This window comes from Anomaloglossus baeobatrachus, chromosome 3 (assembly GCF_048569485.1).
Source record: "Anomaloglossus baeobatrachus isolate aAnoBae1 chromosome 3, aAnoBae1.hap1, whole genome shotgun sequence".
In the NCBI taxonomy this organism is placed as follows: Eukaryota; Metazoa; Chordata; class Amphibia; order Anura; family Aromobatidae; genus Anomaloglossus; species Anomaloglossus baeobatrachus.
In genome coordinates this window covers 563,902,304-563,916,927 of record NC_134355.1, presented here as the reverse complement: position 1 = coordinate 563,916,927, position 14,624 = coordinate 563,902,304, and the positions used below count along the sequence as shown (strand labels likewise).

General features: G+C 49.8%; 1 protein-coding gene across 3 annotated transcripts in view; it reads left to right on the top strand.

The window, feature by feature from the left end:
* Window positions 1-14,624, top strand: part of YEATS2 (YEATS domain containing 2) — a 234,585-nt gene that overhangs the window by 168,632 nt on the left and 51,329 nt on the right. The gene's annotated exons all lie outside the window — the stretch shown is intronic.

The following is a 14,624-nucleotide window of genomic DNA, read 5'->3' as shown; positions in this document are numbered from 1 at the left end:
ACAGGCGTTAAGCAGCACCTGTGGTGCTAACCCCACTAGTGCAGAAGTGCACTTATAGATATGCTTGTACTATATATATTGCACTGTTTGGTCGCACGTTGTATATACCCTCCTGGATTATGCGGAGGAGTTATCAGCATATTCTCTGTGTAAAACAAAGGTGCAGAACCACATGTTTTTCTATACAGCTGGTACAGCATGTACGGCTATACGGCCGGCAGGTTACATAGACTCCCATTGTATGCACTAATGGCCAGGGGATGAGGACGGTGTCTGCAGTATTTACTGACAGTTTTTCTGAGACTATGGCTATGATACTAGAAGCCTAGCAGTCCGGACATGTCTCTCACAATATGGGCACTGTTGAATCATTGATCCATGGCCCCCCTCAGTGTGAACAACTAACAGCTCCGGGAATGTCACACGCATCCCAGAGTCACGGCTCTGCACGGACGTCAGTCCCAGACAGCCTAAGCGGGCTCACTATGAGCGGCCTCGGTTTCATCAGGGTCCTAGCAGAAGGACTCGCTGTGTAATGAGGCGGAAGTAGCGGCTCAGGATTCTGATCCTGAGACCGCTCTCAATCTGGATACACCTGATCGTGACGCCATAGTAAATAATCTTATAGCGTTCATCTATAGAATGTGGGTTATTTCTCACAGCTCCTCCAGTGGAGGAGTCAGCTTCACGTATTTTTCTGGACCACTCTGCCTTCAGAGAGGCAGTCCAGGAACACCACGCTTATCCAGATATGCGCTTCTCCAAACGGCTTAGGATACACGTTATCCCTGTCCCCTGACTTGGTCAAGGACTGGACCCAGTGTCCCAAGCGGCATCCTCCAATCTCCAGGCTTGTAGCTAGATCCATAGTTGCAGTGGGAGATGGAACTGCACTCAAAGATGCCACTGACAGACAGATGGATCTCTGGTCGAAAGCCATCTATGAGGCTGTCGGCGCACTGTTGGCTCCGGCATTCTCTCCCTTGGGGCACTCCAACCTATTTCAGCTTGTCTTACACAGATTGACACGGTTACACGTACATCTGTGCCGCAGGTGGCATCCTTAACCTCTCAAATGTCTGCATTTGTTTCTTACGCGATTCAGGTTGTCCTGGACTCTGCGAACCGTGCGGCGGTAGCCTCTGCTACTCCGTGTTTTTAAGCAGAGCCTGGTCTGCTCGTTAAGTGAATGGAAGGCAGATTCTGCTTCCAAAAAAGGTTGCCTAACCAGTTGCCTTTTTCTGCTGACCGACTGTTTGGTGAGCGTTGGATGTAACCATTAAACAGTCCAGGGGTAAGGATTTATCCTTTCCTCAGCCCGGACACAACAAACCCCAACAGAGCAAGAGGCAGTCGGGGTTTTCGGCCTTTTCGAGGCTCGGGCAGGTCCCATTTTTCCTCGTCCAATGTGGACTCAAAAGGATCAGAGGAGCTCAGATTCTTAGCGGGCTCAGTCACGCCCAAAAAAGCGACAGTCTGAAAACCCGCTTCCAAGGCGGCTTCCTCATGACTTGCGGCCTCGGTCGGTAGCAGGCTCTCCCGCCTTGGCGATATTTAGCTGCCATAGGTCAATGAACATTGAGTGTGAGACATTCTGTCTCACGGGTACAGGATAGAGCTCACTTCTCGTCCTCCAACTCGATTCTTCAGAATTTCTCCACCTCCCGGCCGAGCCGCTGCTCTTCTGCAAACAGGGTGCACTCTATAGGCAGAAAGAGTGATGACCCCCGTTCCTCTTCAGGAACAAGGTCACGGTTTTTACCCCAAATTCTTTGCGGTACCTATAACAACGGGCCGTTCCGTCCCGTTCTGGATCTAAAAATGCTCAGCAAGCTCGTGGACACCAGGCGGTTCCGGATGGAATCCCTCCGCCATGTCATCGCCTCAAGGTCCCAAGGATATTTCCTAGCATCATTAGGCATCAAGGATGCTTATCCACACGTGCCGATTGATCCAGAGCACTAGCGTTTCTACGCTTCGTTATAGGAGACGAACACCTTCTGTTCGTAGCTCTACCTTCCGGCTAGCGACGGTCCCACTGGTCTTCGCCGAGGTCAGGGCAGCAGTAGTCACAGTCCTGCACTCTCAGGGTCACTCTGTGATCCCGTATTTAGACTATCTACTTGTCAAGGCACTCTCTTAGGAAACATGCCAACACTGCCCGAACGTTGCGCTGGAGACTCTCTAGAGTTTTGGGTGGATCATCAACTTTTTAAAGTCAGATCCGACCCCGACCCTATCGATAACATATCTAGGCATAGAGTTTCTTACTCTCTCAGCGATAGTGAAGCTTCCGCTAGACAAACAGCATTCACTACGGGCTGCAAGCTCTTCTTTAAGAACCAGTCGCACACATTGAGACGCCTCATGCACTTCCTACGTAAGATGGTAGCAATGGAGGCAGTTCCTTTCGCGCAGTTTTACTGCGTCCACTACAATGGGACATTCTCCGCCAATGGGACGAGGAGTCGACGTCCCTCAACAGAGTCGTCGTTCTTTCTCAAGCGGCCAAGGAATCTCTACGGTGGTGGCTTCTTCCCACCTCTTGGTCAAAAAGAAGGCCCTTCCTATCCCCATCCTGGGCGATAGTTACGACAGACGCGAGTCTATCAGGGTGGGGAGCAGTTTTTCTCCACTACAGCGCTCAGGGTACGTGGACTCAGCAAGAGTCCACCCTTCAGATCAATGTTCTTGAACACAGAGCAGTGTATCTTGCCCTACAAACCTTCCAACAGCGGCTGGAAAGCAAGCATATCCGACTTCAGTCGGACAGCTCCACAGCGGTGGCATACATCAACCACCAAGGAAGAACGCGCAACCGGCAAGCCTTCCAGGAAGTCCGGCAGGTTCTGATGTGGGTGGAAGACACGGCATCCACCATATCCACAATTCACATCCCAAGTGTGGAAACTAGGAAGCTGACTTCCTAAGTCGCTGGGGTGTGGCCGAAAGAGTATGGTCTCCTCACCCGGACGGGTTTCAGGAGATCTGGCGCCGCTGACAGAGGCCGGACGTCGATCTAATGGCGTCACGGCACAACAACAATGTGCCAGCTTCATGGCACGGTTTCACAATCATCGAGCTCTGGCGGCAAACGCCTTAGTTCAGCATTGGTCGCAGTTCCAGCTACCTTAGGTGCCACCTCTGGCATTGTTGCCCAGAGTACTGCGCTAGATCAAGACCGACTGCGGCCGCGCCATCCTCGTCGCTACAGATTGGCCGAGGATGTTGTGGTACTCGGTTCTGTGGTGCCTCACGGTAGGCTAACCGGGGGCACTACCAGACCAATCAGACTGGCTGTCTCAAGGGCCATTCTTCCATTTGAATTCTACGGCCCTCAACCGGATGGTGTGGCATTGAGTCCTGGAACCTAGTGTCGTCAGGATTACCTCAGGACGTGGTTGCCACCATGAGACAGGCTAGCATACCAACGTCCGCCAAGATTGACCACAGGACGTGGAAGATATTCTTATCTCGGTGCTCGGCGCAGGGTGTTTCTCCCTGGCCGGTTGCATCGTCTATGTTTCCTTCCTTCCTGCAATCTAGGTAGGAAAATGGGTTGTCGCTCAGTTCCCTTTAGGGACAAGTCTCAGCGCTATCTGTATTTTTTCAGAAACGACGACTTCCTCAGGTACGCACGTTCCTACGGGGAGTTTGTCTTCTCAGCACTCCGTACAAGCGGCCGTTAGAGCCCTGAGATCTGAACAAGGTTCTAATTGCTCTCCAGATGCCGCCTTTCGAGCCTTTGAAGGATGTCTCCCTTCCCGCTTTTCACGGGAAGTGGCCTTCTAGTAACGGTCTCGTCTCTTAGGAGAGTTTCCGAGCTAGCAACGCTCTCATACAAACTCCCTTCCTGGTCCTTCACCAGGACAGGGTAGTTCTGCGTCCGGTTCCGGAATTTCTCCCTAAGGTGGTATCCCACTTTCATATCAATCAGGATATCACCTCACCTTCTTTGTGTCCTCGTCCAGTCCATCAATTTCAGAAAGATTTGCATCTGTTGGTTCTGGTGAGAGCACTCAGGTTCTACTTCCCGCATGGCGCTCCTGCGCCACCCGGATGCACTCTTTGTCCTTGTCGCTGGTCGGCGTAAACAGTCGCAAGCTTCCAAATCCTCCCTTGCTCGGGGGATCGAGGCTACAGTTCTACTGGGCTTCTGGTTCTCTCAAGGCCGAAGGCCCATTCTACCAGAGCCGTGGGTGCATCCTGGACATTACGGCACCAGGCTACGGCTCAGCAGGTGTGTCAGGCACCTACCTGATTGGGTCTGCATACTTTTACCAAGCATTTTCAGGTGCATACCTACGCTTCGGCAGACGCCAGCCTAGGTAGATAAGTCCTTCAGGCGGCAATTGCCCACCTGTAGGAAAGGGCTGTTTGACGGCCCTATCACGAGGTATTCTTTTACCCACCCAGGGACTGCTTTTGGACGTCCCAATTGTCTGGGTCTCCCAATTAGGAGCGAAAAAGAAGAAGGGAATTTTGTTTACTTACCGTAAATTCCTTTTCTTCTAGCTCCAATTGGGAGACCCAGCACCCGCCCTGTTTTCTCTGGGTTTTTCTGTTTTTTCGGGTACACATGTTGTTCATGTGGTATGGTTCAGTTCTCCGATGTTTCCTCGGATTGAATTGGTCTTTAAACCAGTTATTGGCTTTCCTCCTTCTTGCTTTGGCACTAAAACTGGTGAGCCAGTGATCCCACTGGGGGTGTATAGCCAGAAGGGGAGGGGCCTTACACTTTTAAGTGTAATACTTTGTGTGGCCTCCAGAGGCAATAGCTATACACCCAATTGTCTGGGTCTCCCAATTGGAGCTAGAAGAAAAGGAATTTACGGTAAGTAAACAAAATTCCCTTCTTTTTTTCTGTTACTCAGGCACAGCACTCCTCAGCAGCCCTCAGACCCCAAGCTATCGCCTTATGCGTAATTCCAGGGAGTCTCGCTCCTGCCCAAACACTATTATTTTTCACTACTCTTGCTCTTACTGAAGAAGAAATTACCCACAGGTCAGGTTGCTTCATTCTGCCCTGACTGCCTGACTGGTTTCAACCCCTCCATGCAGGCCTCGCAGGAGCTGCCCCAGATGAGTGCCCATCCTCCCCCTACGTGGGCTGCTGGTCTATCACAGTCAAAGAACAAGGGGAGAAAATCGTGGACAACAAAAAAGGGTGCTGGGTTCAACATATAATTTTATTAAAAACCAATTAAAATCGCTGGATATACGAAAAACACACATACATTGACAAACTGCAATGTAGCTGACAAAACATACATGGACATGTGATGTCCTCATACAGTCATATTACATATGTAGAATCTCCATGGTGAAGCCCACAGGAATTACATGTAACAAGGCTAGCATGCCTATAAAGGGTTAACTCCCATGTGCCCAAATTAAACAGAAACCCCATACAGTGCCGATAAATATACAAGTGTCCCGGATCAACAATACAACAGTAAGTCCATAGTGATATAATACTGGATGCCATTGACTATTAAACCAAAGTGATTATACCTGCAGGGGGTTCTGGAATTCAGAATAATCAGTAGTAGACCTAACTAAGGTGTTTCAGTACTTGGTACAGGTCCTGGAACGCCTGCTTAACCATTGGTGCTCTGTTCCCCAGACCGAATCGCATGCATCTACTTACTAGTTTCAGCAAGGAAGACCATGTGAAAGGTTCAAGAATCTGACACAGGTCCTCGTCTGGATCAAAAAGTAGCAAAAATACCTTCCAGAACCCCAATAATAGAGTAAAAACCCAAAATAACAAAGGATTAGTCACAAAAGCCAATGATAGAGACTTAAAACATAACTTTTAATACTGTGCTCATTAATAAGTGATAAAAAAAATCACTATTTAAAACCGTGAACCTTAATAATGACACACAAACTACTTGACCACCAAGCTCAATTGGACCAGAGTAGCATGTGAGGCACTCATAAACCAAACATCCCATACCGTTCCAAACAAACACCATTAAAAATGGTTAGAAAAGACCCCAAAACACCCACATAAAAGGATCCGCCTTCAAGTGAAGTAGATTGGGTTTAATGTAATGGGACTATATGTAATGCCAGACCTTCTTACACAACTAGGATCCCACCCTTCACCACCTTAGATAGGTCCCGTTCAAGAAAAGGAATGGTCTTGCCATAAACAGATGGGCATATATATAACATTCAAGTCAACACTTCACTTTGGTTACCATCCAGTGGAATTTATAAATACCAGATGCCGCCTTATATCCGGCTTGCTAGATAACTGCAGAAAAAAATGCATCCTCCCAACACGTTTCATAACAAATATTTATCAGGGGAGTCTTCTTATATGATGGCACATTTTGTTGGCGTCCGGTTACGTTGGACACAATTGTCCGTTTGGGGCAATCTATCTCTAGAATGTCAGTATGTATCACACTGACGGGATGCAGAGCATCATATAAGAAGACTCCCCTGATGAACATTTGTTATGAAATGCGTTGGGAGGATGCGTTTTTTCTGCAATTATCTAGCAAGCCGGAGATAAGATGACATCTGGTAATTATAAATTCCACTGGATGGTAACCAAAGTGAAGCCTTGGCTTGAATGTTATATATATATATATATATATATATATATAATATATATAAAATAATATATATATGCCCATCTGTTTTATGGTAAGACCATTCCTTTTCTTGAACGGGACCCATGTAAGGTGGTGAAGGCTGGGATCCTGGTTGTGTAAGTAGGTCTGGCATTACATATGGTCCCATTACATTAAACTCATGCTACTTCACTTAAAGGCGGCTCCTACTATGTGGATGTTTTGGGGTCTTTTCTAACCATTTTTAATGGTGTTTGTTTGGTACGGTATGGGATGTTTGGTTTATGATGTGCCTCACATGCTACTCTGGTCCAATTGAGGTTGGTGGCCAAGTAGTTTGTGTCATTTTTAGGTTCACCGTTTTAAATAGTGATTTTTTTATTACTTATTAATGAGTACAGTATTAAAAGTTATGTTTTAAGTCTCTATGATTGGCTTTTGTGACTACCCCTTTGCTATTTTGGGTTCCTCGTCTGGATCACCCTTGCTTTTCACATCTTCCACATTGGCCTCGGTATCTCGTCTTCTCTCGACTCTCAGGCTGCCCCAGCATCTAACCTAATTTCTGAGTCTTGACACAGATCAGACCTCCAAACTTCAGGACATGGTCAACAGCATGATTTCTGCTGTTAATCAGACTCTCAAGGTCAAGGAAGGTGACTCTTCCCCTCCGGGACACATTGTCTCTTTCATAAAGTGAAATGGCCTCCTCAAGTGTTTTCCAGTCATAAGGAGTTTAACGGAATATTCCCTAAAATCGTATCCGACTGTCATGTATCTGAATTGTGTGGTCGGATTCTCTGTCCACTGGACTACAGGAGATACATCTTTTCTTTGGGTGTTTAGTTTGTTACCCTAGTAGAACTAAAGCAAGGATAACAGGGGTATTAATTTACTCGTTTGCTTGCCCAAATCACCTTTCGGTTGTAATTTTAAATACTTTCTGCTGATGATATTCTCATTTTCATGTCCAGCCATATTGCTGTTAGTTTCTGCAAATCAGTGGAAGACCAGCTAGGATACCTATCTCTGCTGGTTATGTTCCCCACTCTGCACCTATCTTATGTTTATTGTCAGTAAGTACGAGGGGTGATCCAAAAGTAATGATAATCAATAATAAACACAATGAATATATTAAAAAAAAAAATATTTTTCTACATAGTCTCCTAACAAGTCTATACATTTAGTCCATCTCTTTTCTAAACTTAGAATTCCCTTCGAAAAAAATTCTTGATCTTGACCCTCAAAAAAATCCCCATCAGCGGTTATCACATCGCTATTGTCAAATTTCTAGCCCCGGAGGTGTTCCTTGAGGCGAGGAAAGAGAATTCACTGGGGGCTAGATCTGGCGAATAAGGGGGGTGTTCCACCAGTTCAAAGACCGCTTCTTGAATGGTTGCTATGGCAACTGCAGCTTTGTGAGCCGGCGCGTTATCATGGTGAAACAGAACTCCAGCCCGCAGTTTGCTGCGCCTTTTCTCCTTGATAGCCTCCTGCAATCTTCTTATTTGTTCTGCGTTGTAGGAGCCCGTAACAGTGGCTCCCTTCTCCAAATAGTCCACCATAATAATTCCTTCAGCGTCCCCAAAAACGGACGCCATAACCTTCCCTGCTGAGCTTGACACTTTGAATTTCTTCGGCGTCGGTTTGTCGGCTCGTTTCGATGTCATCGATTGTTGTTTAGTTTCGGGATTAAAGTGGTGGATCCAGGTCTCATCCATGGTCAAAAAACGTGACAAAATTCTCCTTGTCTGCTTGGAACTTTTCGAGATTTGCTATTGAAATGTCAACTCGTTTCTTCTTTTGCTCGTCGGTTAACATTTTTGGCATCCAACGCGCGGAGACCTTTCTCATATGCAATTCTTTTGCAAGGATTCTTTGAATACTGCCATATGAGATCCCGGTGACCTCAGCTATATGCCTGATAGTCACTCTTCGATCTGCCAATACAACTTCAACTTTTTTCACATTTTCTTCATTGAGGGACGTGGATGGGCGTCCTCCACGATGTTCATCTTCCGTCGATGTTCTTCCCAGCTTAAATTCCTTGGCCCAGCGTGCAACTGTGGAATATGGAGGAGAAGAGTCCCCCAATGTTTCCACCAAGTCGCTGTGTATGTCTTTGGTAGTCATTTTTTTCAAGCAAAGGTATTTGATGAGCTCTGAGCTCATTTTTTTCCATTTTGATGTTCACTCCTCGGCAGTTCATATTCAAATGAATATAGCTCTCGGGAATCTTGGCTATTTAAGTGATTTTTTTTTTTTTTTCCTGGACTAGTGGGTACCTAAGAAAGAAGAAAACATTTTTATTTTAATTTCTGTGTGCAATAGAAATAACCGATTTATCATTATTTTTGGATCGCCCCTCGTAGGTGACACATTCTTTAACACTAATCACCCTCTGGTATTTCTCTGATGCCTCATTGGGGGACACAGGACCATGGGTGTTATGCTGCCTATCCATAGGAGGACACTAAGTAGATGCAAAAGCATAGCTCCTCCTCTGCAGTATACACCCCCTGGCCGGGCCAGGCAACCTCAGTTTTAGCTTAGTGTCTGTAGGAGGCACATCCTTTCAAGGTTTTGTTATTTTTTGAGGGCGACGGTTTCCCTTTGGGACCGATCTCCCAATACCATCAACGGGCGGGAACGCGGAGTGTCGTCTCCACGTACCCCCTCCTGCGACGCTGGATCCTGGGCTGCCTTTTACTGGACGACGGGTCCCACAGACACCGATTTTCCAGAGCCCAGGGCAGAGGCACAATTCCTCAGCCCCTCTTTGCAGGCTCTGAGTTTAACATGGCACCTGTGTGGCCGGACACAGCAAGCTGACTCTGCTATTTCCACTGCCTGGACTTAGGCAGCGTTAAGGTGAGATTCCCCCTGACTGGTTTCCCAGACAAAGGGAGAAAAGACGGTGCAGGGAAGACTCCCAGGACTACTGAATTCACAGTATTTTATTATGAGACAGTGCCTTGCTGATTGCAATGAGGACAGCCCCAGGGATCCTGAACACAGTGTTAATTTTTCTCTAGCTGCGTGCTGGCTTGAGTAGGGGGGGGGGGGATGAAGTCCCTCGCTGTTTGCAGAAAATCCTGCACGGATAATTTACCGGTGGCGGGGGGAGGGCCCAGAGCTCAGGAACTCACACTGTTTATTTGCTCTGCTTATTTGCTCTAGCTGCATGCTCTGATTGCAGGAAAGCCGGCAGAGATAATCCACCAAGCTGTATGCTGACTGGAGGGAGGGGGAAAAAAACTGTCACAGAAGCTCCCTTCCCGCTGTTTTTTGCTACCGACAGCAGGGGGGCACACTGACTTCTTCTTGGCGCTCTTTTAGCGCTAAGCCCCCCCCCCCCAGGAAACCGTGCGAAGTTCTCCTCAGAGCTTACTCCTTCCTGAGGACACAGGGCCATCGGCTGATTCTGGTGAGGTACTTGCTTCACTTGTAGCTCTGCTGAGCATTGCTCCCCCTCCTGGCATACTCCTATTAGGAACATCCAGAATTCTAAGGGTACTAAGAGATTATTCAGCCTGCACTGCCTGCCACGCTGAGCTACCACGTAAACACACCTCTTCTCTCTGTGAGTCCTGTGCCCCTATAGCCCCCCAAGACCCCCCCGCCACCACCGCCGCAACTGTCAGCCCAGAGCCTAGGGCTCCCAGGCCACCGGAATGGGCACAGTATCTGTCCCAATCCATGGAAAAACTGTCACAGAACCTGGTGCTGGCTATACAGTGTCCTCCACACCCTTCTGGGCCCCTGGACGGAACGCAGCCTGAGGATACCCCTATGGAGGATCCTTCTGAGGTAATCCGGGCACATGCTTCACCGGTTGCAGGGATCAGGAAAAGAACACACGGCCGGGTGTCTCCAGAACGCTCTCATGGCCCCCATGACTCTCCCTTGGGAGCACACAGGGCAGGCTCTCCCACACGCTCCACGGCTTCTGAAGAGCTGGAGGAGGGAGAATGATGTTTGTACCAGGAGGATTCCTTGGTTTCATCCTCTCCAGATGATCAAACTGCAATAGACTCCCTTATAGCAGCAGTCAACCAAACTCTGCATGTGGAGGATCCCCCATCCACTACCATTGACAATGCGGTCTCCTTTAAGAGGGCAAGGAAACCCCAAAAGGTTTTCGCTGATCACCCAGAGTTTCAGGATATCCTCACAAAGCAAAGGGAGAAGCCTGACAGGCGTTTCGGTAACCGAAAACTCATGGAGTCCCGGTACCCTTTTTGCCTCACCTGCCCCTAAGGGCTGGGCCGATCCGCCCTTGGTCGACCCCCCCGGTCTCCCGCCTTGCCACAAAGACGCTCCTGTCTTTACCTGATGGTTCCTCCATCAAGGACCCGACAGACGGACAGGTGGAGCACCTCGCCCGCTCTGTTTTTGAGGCTGCGGGTTCCTCCCTCTCGCCCTCCTTTGCCTCTGTGTGGGTCGCAAAAGTGATCTCGGTCTGGGCAGAATCCCTTAACACTTCGCTTGAGGAATCCCAGTTCACTCATACCTTCACAGAGGTAACAGCTCAAATTGCCGCTGCGGCGGAGTACCATGCAGGCCTCCATGGACGCTGCTACCTGCGCAGTGTTTGCCGCCTCAAATACCATAGCCAACCGCAGAGCTCTCTGGCTCCGACAATGGCGAGTGGACTCTGCCTCCAAGAAGTCTCTCACGGGCCTTCCCTTTTTTCCAGACCGATGGTTTGGCGAACGTCTGGACAAGCTCATATCTGACGCCACGGGAGGAAAGAGTAACTCCCTCCCCCAGCTGAAGTCCAGGACGACCTTCACCAGACGTCCACACTTTTCGTTCCACTCCTTCGGTACTCATTGGTTGGTCGACATCCCGTGCTGTCCCAGCCACCAGCCGCGGACTACGCAGGGACCGACCTTCTCAGCTCTCCCCGAAACCCACTTCGTCATGGCAGCCTAGACCGAAACAGTCAAGGACTAGGGAGACTCGTCCACGACGTTTTTCCCCCCTCATGACTCCTTCGGCGCCCCGGAAGACACACTCATTGTAGGAGGTCGACTGCGGCTCTTTCAACACATCTGGGCTGCCGCCTCAGATGACAAATAGGTGCAAGACCTTGTGTCTGCCGGTTACCAGGACCCAACCCCCGAGTCGGTTCTTTCTCTCAAACCCCCCAAAGACTCAAACGACGCAAAGCTTTTTTCTCAGTAATCCACTCGTTCCAAACAGCAAGAGTGATACCTGTCCCGGATGAGAAGTTCAGGGGGTTTTATTCCAACCTCTTTGTGGCCCCCAAAAAGGATGGGTCAGTTCGACCCATCCTGGACCTCAAACACCTGAACAAACATGTGCACGTACAGAGATTCAGAATGGAGTCCCTAAGGTCCATTATTGCATACATGGTTCAAGGGGAATTCCTCGCCTTAGACATCAAAGACGCGTACCTGCACATACCCATTGCCCCAGATCACCAAAAGTTCCTCCGCTTCGCAGTTCAGGACTCCCACTTTCAATTCGTAGCTCTACCCTTCGGCCTTGCCACCGCACCAAGGGTCTTCACCAAAGTCATGGCGGTCGCCATGAGCGTCCTTCACGCCAGGGGAGTAGTCGTTCTCCCTTACTTGGACAACCTCCTCATCAAGGCCCCCTCCTTCCGCGACTGCTCAACCAGCGTACAGATCACTGTGGACACCCTATCCCGCTTAGGGTGGCTAGTGAATCTAGACAAATCATCCCCGATCCCATCACGATCCTTCACCTTCCTGGGCATATCCCTGGACACCCGTCGGGGCTTGATCTATCTCCCCCTGGACAAGGTGATCGCTCTTCAACGAGCGGTACGCTGCCTTCTACGTCCTCCGTCTCGCTCCATTCGATTCAGCATGAAGGTGCTCGGCAGGATGGTGGCGGCTATGGAAGCAGTACCCTTTGCTCAACTGCACCTCCGCCCACTGCAGCTAGCCCTTCTAGCGGCCTGGGACAAGAGCCCCTTCTCCCCAGACAGACATCTTCACCTGACGCCTTCAGTCAGGTACGCACTCCGCTGGTGGCTTCGGTCCTCATCCCTATCGAAGGGGAGATCTTTTCTCCCAGTGAACTGGCTGGTCGTGACCACGGACGCCAGCCTCCTAGACTGGGGAGCAGTGTACCGGCACCACACTGCTTAAGGACGTTGGACAACCCAGGAGTCTTCCCTACCCATAAACATCCTGGAAATCTGCGCGATCTTCCTCGCGCTCAGGGCGTTCTGCCCTCTGCTAGCGGGTCATCAGATTTCGAGTCCAATCGGACAATGCGACAGCTGTAGCCTACATCAATCGGCAGGGGGACACCTGCAGCAAGGCAGCTTATCTCGAGGCCCACAGGATCCTCAGCTGGGCCGAATCGACAGGGTCAGTGATATCAGCGGTACACATACCGGTAGTAGAGAACTGGGCAGCAGACTTCTAAGTTGCCAAGGCCTGGCCGCTGAAGAATGGTTTCTCCACCCAGAAGTGTTCCTACACATCTTCACTCGCTGGGGTACACCAGACGTGGATCTAATGGCCTCAAGGTTGAACGCAAAGGTACCCGCGTTCATAGCCAGGTCACGCGATCCGCAGTCCATCGGCGCGGATGCTCTAGTCTGTTCATGGCACCACTTCCGCCTGCCTTACATATTTCCACCTCTACCTCTGCTGCTGCGGGTAATCAGGAAAATCAAGGCAGAGGGAGTCCCGGTGATACTGATAGCACCGGACTGGCCCAGGCGTGCCTGGTACGCCGAATTAGTACAAATGCTTGTAGACGTACCGTGGCGCCTTCCAAACATCCCAGACTTGCTGACCCAAGGGCCCATTTCCCATCAGAACTCCAGAGCCCTGAAGCTGACGGCATGGCCATTGAGACCTGGGTATTAACAAGAGCAGGATTCTCCCCCGCGGTTATCTCCACCATGATCAGCGCCCGAAAACCTGCTTCATCCCGCATTTACCACCGTATGTGGAAAATCTTCCTGTCATGGTGCAGGGAAACTAACGCCCAGCCTCTGCCTCTGGCCATCCCCAGAATTCTCGATTTTCTGCAGGTCGGCTCTCAGTTCCCTTAAAGGGCAGGTCTCAGCGCTCTCAATCTTCTACCAATGCCGCCTGGCTCAAAAACCGCAGGTCAAGACCTTCCTCCAGGGCGTTTTCCCATCTAGTTCCCCCGTACAAATGGCAGCTGGACCCATGGGACCTCAATCTCGTTCTGGACGGTCTCCAGAGGTCCCCCTTTGAACCTCTCAAGGAATCCTCCCTTGCTCTTCTGTCCTGGAAGGTAACGTTCCTGGTGGCAATTACGTCCATCAGACGGGTTTCGGAGCTAGCAGCACTGTCTTGCCGCGAGTTTTTTTTCTGATTTTTCACCAGGACAAGGTGGTTCTGCGCCCCCTTCCGGATTTTCTTCCAAAGGTTCCTACCTCGTTCATTTGAACGAGGACATTGTTCTGCCTTCCTTTTGTCCACACCCAGTTCATAGGGTGGAAAGGTCTCTGCATTAGTTAGACCTCGTCAGAGCTCTCAGATATTACATATCCAGGACAGCCCCCTTTAGGAAAACGGACTCTTTGTTCGTCATTCCTGAGGGGCCTAAGAAGGGACAGGCAGCTTCAAAGGCGACTCTGGCTCGCTGGATTCGCTTTGCGATCCAGGAAGTCTACCGCTTGCAACTCAAGCCCATTCCTAGTGGGCTGCGGGCTCATTCCACGCGAGCAGTTGGCGCTTTGTGGGCCATTCGGCATCAGGCTTCAGTGGAACAGGTGTGTAAGGCTGCGACCTGGTCTAGCCTACATACGTTTTCAAAGCATTACAGAGTCCATACCCAGGTTTTCAGCTGAGGCAAATATGGGTAGGACAGTTCTGCATACGGCAATAAAGCACCTTCTCTCAGTAGGTGCTCCAGGCTGTCTGGGACTGGTTCCTAGTCCTTTGGTTGCGTTGTCTTCTTTTTATTTTTCCCACCCATGGACTGCTTTAGGACGTCCCATGGTCCTGTGTCCCCCCAATGAGGAGTCAGAGAAAAACGGATTTTTGTGTA